This window comes from Triticum dicoccoides, chromosome 7B (assembly GCF_002162155.2).
Source record: "Triticum dicoccoides isolate Atlit2015 ecotype Zavitan chromosome 7B, WEW_v2.0, whole genome shotgun sequence".
NCBI classification, from domain to species: Eukaryota; Viridiplantae; Streptophyta; class Magnoliopsida; order Poales; family Poaceae; genus Triticum; species Triticum dicoccoides.
This window is the reverse complement of record NC_041393.1, coordinates 661,482,975-661,493,238: the sequence shown is the minus strand read 5'-3', so window position 1 is coordinate 661,493,238 and position 10,264 is coordinate 661,482,975. Positions and strand designations below refer to the sequence as shown.

The window sequence follows — 10,264 nt, the reverse complement described above, 5'->3', positions numbered from 1 at the left end:
TACATTTTTTTGGTGATATTAATTATTGTAGAATATGCAAATGTTTGTATATTCATATGAACAATGCATTAGGCAAAACCTTTGTTTTTTTCGAAATTTTCTATTTGAACATTTTTCTAAAACAAGCAATACTAAAAGAATGAGAGGAAAAAGGAAAATAAGAAGAGGAAGAAAGGAGAAAAAGAGGAGAGGAAGAAGAGGAGAAATAAATAAGAAGAGGAAAAAAGAAGAAAAAGAAGAGGAGAAGAAGAAAGCAATAGAGGAGAAAGAAGAAAAAATAGAAGAAAAATTTCTTCTATTTTTTCTTCTTTCTCCTCTATTCCTTTCTTCTTCTCCTCTTTTTTTTCTTCTTTTTCTTCTTCTTCTTCCTTCTTCCTTCTTTCCCTTTTCTTCCTTTTCCTTAATTATTTTCCTTTCTCGATACCCCCTCCCCGATAACTCTCGAGGACACCCAAACCCTAGAGAGAAAACGATGTTGGTCTCCTACCCCCTCCCGCCGCGCCCCTACCCGACAAATTAACTCTCTCGAGGCCACCCAAATTTATCAAGTTAAAAGAGCGTTGTCGTCGAGGCCACCCCAAACCCTAGAGAAGTAGCGTCGGGGCCACTAACATGATTCCTTATTGTGATTAGCTAGCTAGTTCTACGTTTGCCACTAATATATATATATATATATATATATATATCCATCTGTACCATGTTTGAATAATAATTGACATGTTGTAAATATTTGCAGAAACTATGGAGCACTGCCGAGACGAAGAAGCAGAAGCGATATTGAGGGACATAATCTCAAATGGAAGGGATGAAGTTGCGTCATTTCTCCTCGACACCGTTGTTGGTCAGCTGGAAGAACGGGGTGAAGAAGAGGGCTATGTTCATCATGGCTTCGGCCCATTAATGCCGGTACAAGAACAGGACTATGTTCATGATGGCTCCGGTGACACAATGGAGGAACAAGAAGGAGACCGTGCTGACTGCTCCGGTGACCGAACCGAGCCCGACCAGGTATATATATATATTAGTTAAGCCCGTGCTGACTAGTTAATTGATGCTTCCATTGTTTTGGTATATGTACACATATTAATTACTCTCGTCTTTCTTCCTTATAATTTCTAGCCCTTCGAATCGAGCACAACTTCGGTAAGGAGACGAGGCCCGAAGAAAAAGTTGAACTCAGATGAACAGTTTGAGATCATAGAAATCGCGCCCGACGGCGAACCGATTAAACCCATCCGGACAAGGAAGGCATTTTCTTCTCAATGCGGGGTTCTTGTTAGGGACAAGATCCCGATCAGCATCCAGCAATGGTATAAGCCTAAGGAGGAAGACGCTCCGGTGTCTTATGTCAATGATATGCAGAAAGAAGATCTTTGGACTCAGTTGAAGGCAAATTTCACCCTACCGCCAGAGGAGGATCCGGAGAAGCCAGTTAAAGAGGAATTAATCAAGTCTTGTGCTCTTAAGAAGATGGCAACCCTAATGAGGAGGTGGAGGAAAGAGCTGAACCAGTTTGTCAAAGATAAAAAGACACCAGAATTCATCGGCAAATATGAGAAGATCAAAGATCACTGGCCCGCATTTGTGGCCCACAAGACATCGGAAAAGAGTAAGAAGATGTCGGAGACAAACAAGAAAAATGCTGCGAAGAAGACGCTTCACCATCGCACGGGGTCAGGTGGCTACCTGCAAGCCCGGCCTAAGTGGTCCAAGGCTGAGAATGATCTGCTTGAAAAAGGGATTGAACCAGAGACAATGAGATGGCCAGACCGTTGCCGGACTTGGTTCTTCGGGTCTGGCGGAACCTTGGACCCTGTAACAGGGTTTTGCCAGTGGACGAACGAGCAACTGGAATTACCAGTCAAGAACCTTTGACACTATACCGATGTAGCGTAGCGAGGGACGTTCCTTCCAAACAGGGAGAAGGACGAGCTCACAATGGCCCTTAGGAATCCTGAGCACCCTAGACGGACACGAGGCACGCCAGGCTCCATTCCGTGGAAGGTTGGTTTTCTGGCCGCAGGGGGTTACAAAACCCACGAGAGGAGGAAGAAACTGGAGCAGGACCAACTGCAGGAGCTGCACGAAAGGGTAATGGGGCTAGAGGATCGAGAAGAGGAACGAGAAGCAGCAAATCGCAGCAAACGACCTGCCGAAGCTTCCCCGAAGCTACCCCGCCATCTCAGCCGAGAAGCAGTGTGGCTTCCACCGAGCTGCTTCAGCCGGAGCATGTCTTGACGGCTCCTGCCAGCTATCCCGTGGATGGTATCACGGAGTCTCAAAATTGCCACATGATGGCGCGATGGATGACTTTCAAGGTCAAGGCGGCTGTTGGCCAAGTTTATCCTAGTGGACCCGGCACAACTTATCACTGCCAGCCGATTCCAAAAGGATATGCTAAGGTGATGGTGGATGAAATAACGGAGGGATTTGAGGACCTCGTGCTTTACCACCCTACCGGTGAAGGGGAGACTAGGCTGGGTTCTGCTCTGAAGACTCCATGCCTATGGAAGAAGGAGCTCATCAACCTTTTGAACTGGACGCCTCCGCCTCCTCCTCCTGCTCCGGCGAGTCAGGGCACTCCGCCTCCTCCACAGCCTCCTCCTCCGGCGAGTGACGATCAGGGCACGCGTGGCGGCACTCTGCCTCCTTCTCCGGCGCATGGCGGCACTCCGCCTCCTTCTCCGCCTGCGCCGGCGCTCCCGAGCAGCCAGCAGCATCCTCCTTCTCCGCCTCGCCAGCAAGGGCGGAAGAGACCCGCCGCCGCCCCGGCTGCTCTGGCGCGTCGTACTCCTTCTCCTCCGCCTTGTAAGCAAGCACGAAAGAAGACAGACGCCGCAGCCGCTCCGTCTGCTCCGGCGTCTAGCAGCACAACCAGAGGCAGGAGGCAATACAAATACGGTCCATCATCTCTCAAGCCTCTAGAGAAGTTACCATACGAGAGGTCCAAGGAGGAAAACGATACGATTGTGCGGACCCACGTGAAGGAGTTCTTTGAAGGGGTGAAAGCAAAGAGACATCCACCTCCGAAGGAGAAGGCAGATCCGGTGAAAGCAAAGCGCACTCTCGACGCCCTGAGGAAACCACCAAAGTCTCCGCCGAGAACCAACTATGAGCGCATTACTGAACAAACATATCTCCAAGCCCAGCGGTCGGAAACTACTGTCAGTGCTAAAAGGTCAAAAGAACGATCAAAGGGAAAAAAATTGCCCAACTCGGCGAACAAGCACAGCAATCGTGCCCCCCGCTCAATGTGTCTAATGCTCCGGGGATGGTGGCCGGTTATGGCAATCTTGACGATTACCTGCCTGACGATGCACTTCCTGATTTCTTGGAGGTGGACGGACACAGATACGAGTACGGGAAGCCTCTCGTCAAAGATGAAAAATCTCTGACAACAATGATGCGAAGATTCCATAATTGGTACATGGAAACCTGCAGAGAGTCTGAGGGTAAGAATGCTTTGTATCTGCATATTAAAGAGGAGCACGATCTCGTTGCAAATGATCTGTTGACTGTTCCATTTGAGGAGTTCTTCGAGTTCTTCAATCAAAAGGCCCTCGATAAATTAATGGTCTTTTGCTACTGCCTGTAAGTACTATTTCTGTCATTAAGTCTCTATATATAGCTCGGCTCTTTCATTGCATGTATTTATAATTAATTATCCTCAATATATATATTATGCAGATTGAAGATCGTCGAGTGCAAAAAACAAGAAATTTATGATATTGGGTTCATTAACACAAATATCATAGATGTATTTCTGGTTGAAAAGAACGTCAAAGAGGCCGAGGACAACTTGCTACAATCGTTAATCAAAAATCAAAACAAAGATACCATACTCTTTCCTTACAACGGCCCGTAAGTGTTACTGTCGTGTGCATATTCGGTTTCCCTTATTACTCAAGCGAGCTTATAGTAATGTAATTGGTGAGTTATGCATGCGTGCGCAGGTACCACTATATTCTTCTGGAGATTAAGCTTGAGCGTGGACTAGTAACCGTCTTAGACTCGAGACGGAGAGATCCCAAATCCTATGCGGACATCACTGAAATGCTCAGCAAGTAAGTTCAATCGATCATTATCACACCATATCGGCAACTTTTTGTTCATTTCCTGATATCTCAAGTAATAATAATAATTTTCTTTGTCTTGCAGGGTTTGGAAACAGTTCACCGCAGAAGCTCCGGGACTGCCGAAGGAGCTGACATATAAATGGCCGAAAGTAAGTACTACTGGCTAGCTAGTTGCGCGCATCTCCCGTTGATTCTATAGCTATACTTTCATCAATGCCATTTATAATGCTTCATTATCAGTTTGATTGACCTCTATTTCTCGTAAAGTGCTTGTGGCAGAAGGAAGGGAATGATTTCTGTGGATACTACGTGTGCGAGTTCATCCACACCGCGACTTTGAAAAACAAGCGGGGCTACTCTCAAAGACAATATGAAGTGCGTAAGCAATAATATTCACAATTTCATTTTTTACCCCATCATTTCTGTTGAGTTTCATTCATATATATGTATTAATTAACCCCCTTCTTCAAATTAGACGTGGCAGATGCGGAATGAACTCCTAGAACCAGACCGCATGAAAGCAATTCAAGAGGAATTGGCGGGATTCTTTCTTGACCACGTCATCAATAAAGCCAGAGAATACCATGTGGAAATTGATTTCAAATGCTAGGAGTTTGTAATTAAAAGATCTTATACATATTGTACATGTATGTAGCGAGTAGCGTCGGATGCATGATACGAAAACTTGTTGTTTGACCAATCTCTCGGAGAAGGATGGGTCGATCGATCACTTCTCTCGGTATGCATGACGAACTTCTGTACTGAATGGTTCTCTCGATCACTTATGTATATATAGTACGTAGCGTCGACCAAGCACGGACATAAGAGAGGACACTTCTCTCTATTAATTAGCTAGCTAACACAATATATGAAACACCTAAATTAAGCCCCCAAAACCTCCAACCTCCCCTCCTTTCAAAAAAAAAACAAAAACCCCAGCCAACGGAATGCTGACGCGTGGATGCCTTTTGGTCCCGGTTGGAGCCACCAACCGAGACCAAAGGCCACCTGACTGGGCTCGGCGCAAAGGGCCACGTGGAGGCACATTGGTCCCGGTTCTGATTTGAACCGGGACTAATGGGTGGAGGTATTAGTAACGGCCCATTAGTCCCGGTTCATGAACCAGGACTAAAAGCCCTTACGAACCGGGACTATTAGGTGTTTTTCTACTAGTGCATGCTGATGACCTTCTACAGGGGCCCCCTCGTCAAGACTCTGGACTCTCCGGTCCACTGGCCGTACGTGCAGCGCACCATGGCGGCCGAGGCCGCGGCCCACGCCGGCGGGCACGCCGCCGCACTCGGGGCGGCTCTGGTCATCGCTTCCAACGTTGCCTGGGCAGTCTGGTTCATCATTCAGGTACGTACAGAACTACACATAATGATATGTACCGTGTACGTGAGAGGGAAATTTGCAGTTTCGCGTGTACAGATTGAAGTAATCGTTTTGCATGGCGTCGGCGTGCAGAAGAGGATGTCCAACACCTTCTCGTCTCCGTACACACGACGACGGTGCTGATGGCGGCAATGGCCAGCGTCCAGAGCGGCGTTATTGCGGTGGCCTCGGAGCACAGGCTCTCGGCGTGGGCGCTCGGGTTCGATATCAGGCTTGTAGGCTCGCTCTACGCGGTAAGAACACATTCTCACCATGTCCAGATCATTAGACACGATGTGAATTATTTATTTATTTTGTCAGTGTGTTGTGGTGGAAGTGGAACTGAACATGTACATAAATATATGTATATATGCAGGGGGTGGTGGCGTCCGGGATTGTGATTGCTGTGATGTCGTGGTGCATTCAGGTGCGCGGGCCGGTGTTCGTGTCCATGTTCAGCCCCATGATGCTCATCATCGTCGCCGTCGTCGGGTGGGGCATCCTCGGCGAGAATATACGCGTCGGCAGGTACCCACGATTCATCGATCGATGCATGCATTTATTCTTGCACAATTTGGTGATGCCTATGCTGATTGCTCATATATATGTTTTTGGATTGTTTTGCTTCAACCAGCGTTATCGGCGCCGTTTTCGTAGTCGTGGGGCTGTACACGGTGCTCTGGGGCAAGGGAAGGGACATCGTTGCCACGGAAACCGTGGAAGACGACGAGGAGAAGAAAATCGGCGGCGGTGAACCGGGCAACGGGGCCGTCGATGGCGTGGCGGCCTTGCGCCCATGCCCCGCTTGATCGTCATGAGGCAACGGCCAAACGTAGCATGGCACGAGATTTGCAGTGCAGTGTCATGGCCTGAGTTTATGCCATCTTGGAGTGTTGAACAGACCAGCATGATTATTATACGCAAAGTTTCTAGGTGAATAATACAAAAAAAAAAGGTGTGTGAACACGATAAAATCCAAAAACTCTACGATTATTATACACAACAAGAAATAAAATATGGTGCAAATTTGGACTCATCAACTTTTCCATGCTTAAAGTTTTGCTTAGAAAATACCGTGGCTTGTAGGAACAAGATCATCTGGTTCATGAAGCGCGGATAAGTTAAAATTAGTGAGTGTATTGCATCGAGTGAGAACTATAACATATATCCAATTATGATGAACACTCACATACTTTCATCGGCAAGATGATTATAGAGGCTTCCACACCTTTAGTGCTAAATTCATTAGCGAAGGAAAAATTAACTTTATCTGGTAAACCATTCAAGCTTCAATCGATTAGTCGCAAGGGTCTCTCAATTAATTTTTTGAATATTGCACAATTAAACAAATTTTACTGCATAGATCCTCCTCTTTTATTTCCTCTCGTAATTGTGAGTAGTTGATGAGTGATATTTTTACACTCATTCATAATTCGTTTAAACCGAGATATTTCATTAAAACCAAGACATTCGCTCCGATATTGCTATTAATGACTAATGAATGCAAAGGATTCCATAAATCTTCTCTTTGATATGTTTCCATAGGAAATGAGCCAAAAAAGAGAAGAAATCGCGTGTGAACATGAAAAGGAATGGAAGAAGAGATAGAATAAATCACCAGGAGGCGCACTAGAAGACACAGCGCAAAAGACGACATTTCATGTGACTGCAAGCACCCCTATGAGTGTCCATATGTTATGGATTCCGAGGCTACTCGTCCACCTAAACAACTTCTATAAAGGGAACCACGCTGAAATGTCAACAGAAGAACATCGAGCGAAGTCAGAACAGAACCATCTTCATCCCCTCTCATCAACTTAGCCGCCACCATTTCCATCTCCATAGACGCCATCACCATCGTAGTCCATCTCTCTCTAGTTCATACTTGTAATCTTGCATCGCACGAGGCATCCATTGTAAGACATATTGTCAATCAACCAATCTTCAAGGTGTGTTCTTCTTGTGATCTGAGCTTCATGTGTGAGTAGTTCGGTAAGGTATGGGTTGAAGCATAGGCCTTGCAACCCTTTTTATTTGTTGTGGGGATCAATGGAAAGGGTTCTGAATTAACATCCCATATGTGTGAAATAAATTGTTCCATAGATGTCTCTTGTCTTGTCCGCGATCTTCATCCCTACAGGTACCTAGAATTATGGAAATCGAGCCATGGAGAGGCTAAGGGCAGGAAGAACGTTAAGTGTTATTCTGAACACCGGTGACAAAAGGGTTTAGTACAATAACACAGATCCAATCCTTGAGGATTCATGAGATGTAGTTATTAAATGCCCAATACTCTTGTCTGATTGTTATAATCTTAATTATCGAGGCAAACCCACGCAACGGATAGGGTCTTATGTTGGACAACTGGTTCTTGATGCAGGACATGTGCAGTCAAGATGTTATTTGGACACACTCCCACTTCGGTTCGTAACTATCACATTTCGATGGGTGACTTCCAGCACATAAATTAAGATAATATTGGTCCCAACACAAATACATGGTTGTAAGTATTAATACCTCATACCCTTACCTCCTTTTATTATAAGTGTTTCATCACAATTAGCTTGATTGATCTGTTCAAAAGCTGGAATTATTTATTTGACAGAAACTTGCTGGAGACCATCGTTTCAAGGGAATCTTCCTCTCGCGACTTCGATAACCCAAGGTCACCTCTTTGGGGAAATAGGTGTGGGGGTACTTTCTATTCCTTTACCGAATCACAAAAAAGGAAGTATCAGTAGTCATATTTGCCAATGTCACAATCATTTATAGTATGATTCAAGATAAACCAAAGCAGACAAATCATCTCCAAACTGGAGTTGCTCATAGCTGCATTTTACTATCTTTTCCCATCGTTTCGAGATCTTATCCTTTCTCTCTTCTTGCTCTTACAACAATTTTTCTTGAACTTTTGTCCACAAATCATTTCTTTCTTCTACAACATTTTTAGGCCAACTAAACCAAAAATAACCTATCACATATACTTGCTCTCTTTCGCCTACTAATTGACACGTGTGGCGTGGAAGACTCATAATTTCCAAAGGGGTAAAATGTAGTAGCATTCATTTTAGATCATACATCTAAGACAATTATCTCAAGGTGCAATAGAACTTATCATTATAAAATGTCCACTAATCATTGGAATGGAAACTCTTTCCTTGCTCATAATGAGCTTGATAGTTCAACTTATTATACAAAAGAACTAAACTAGGGTAAAAAGCATGTTGGGGATCGTAGCAGAAATTAAAATATTTCTACGCATCACCAAGATCAATCTATGGAGTAACTAGCAACGAGAGAGAAGGGAGTGCATCTTCATACCCTTGAAGATCGCGGGTCGGAAGCGTTGCAAGAACGTAGTTGGAGGAGTCGTACACGTAGCGATTTAGATCATGGCCGAATCCCATCTAAGCACCGAACAACGGTGCCTCCCCGCTCAACACACGTGCAGCCCGGTGACGCCTCCCACGCCTTGATCCAGCAAGGAGGATGGAAAGGTTGAGGAAGAAGGCTCCAACAGCAGCACGACAGTGTGGTGGTGATGGAGTGGCAGTTCTCCGGCAGGACTTCGCCAAGATCTTGCGGAGGAGGAGAGGTGTAGGGGAGGGGAGGGGCTGCGCCTTGGATGTGGTGTTGCAGCCCTCCCCTCACCCCTATATTTATAGGGAGAAGGGGGAAGGGGTCGGACCCCTCTAGATGAGATCTAGAGGGGGGGTGGTGGCCAAGGGGGAGGGGCTTGCCCCCCCCCAAGCAAGGGGGGCGCCCCCTTTAGGGTTCCCCCCCCAACCCTAGGCGCATGGGCCCTAGGGGGGTGGCGCCCAACCCTCTTAGGGGATGGTTCCCTTCCCTCTACATCCCATGAGGCCCTCCGTGACAGGTAGCCCCTCCCGGTGGACCCCCGGAACCCCTCCGGTGGCCCTGGTAAAATACCGGTATGCCCTCTATGTCTCCATCTTGAACATTTTCACGAATGGAATTGAAATGACGCTTGATGTGTCTGGTCTTCTTGTGAAACCTGGGCTCCTTGGCAAGGGCAATAGCTCCAGTGTTATCACAGAAGAGAGTTATCGGGCCCGACGCATTGGGAAAAACTTCTATGTCGGTAATGAAATCCTTCATCCAGATTGCTTCATGTGCTGCCTCTGAGGCTGCCATGTACTACGCTTCACCTGTAGATCCCGCCATGACGCTTTGCTTGCAACTGCACCAGCTTACTGCCCCACCATTCAAAATATATACGTATCCGGTTTGTGACTTGGAGTCATCCAGATCTGTGTCGAAGCTAGCTGATACGTCTCCAACGTATCTATAATTTTTGATTGCTCCATGCTACTTTATCTACTGTTTTAGGCAATATTGGGCTTTATTATCCACTTTTATATTATTTTTGGGACTAACCTATTAACCAGAGGCCCAGCCCAGATTTGCTGTTTTTATGCCTATTTCAGTGTTTTGAAGAAAAGTAATATCAGACGGAGTCAAAACGAAACAAAATCAACTGGAGAAGTTAATTTTGGAAGGAAACCAACCTGATGAGCTTGGAGTGCACGCCAGGGGAGTCCCGGGCTGCCCACGAGGGTGTGGGGCGCCCCCCCTGGGCGCACCCCCCTACCTCGTGAGAAACCCGGAGGTCCACCGACGTACCCCCTGCACCCATATATACCTACGTACCCTAAAACTTCCAGAACAGAAGATAGATCGGGAGTTCCGCCGCCGCAAGCCTCTGTAGCCACCAAAAAACAATCGGGGCCCTGTTCCGGCACCCTGCCGGAGGGGGATCCCATCACCGGAGGCCATCTTCATCATCCCGGCGC

The 10,264-nt window shown here is 46.4% G+C and overlaps 1 pseudogene; it reads left to right on the top strand.

Annotated features, from left to right (window-relative positions):
• Window positions 1-6,259, top strand: part of LOC119339316 — a 12,808-nt pseudogene extending 6,549 nt beyond the window's left edge.
• Window positions 6,260-10,264: the final 4,005 nt, after the last annotated feature.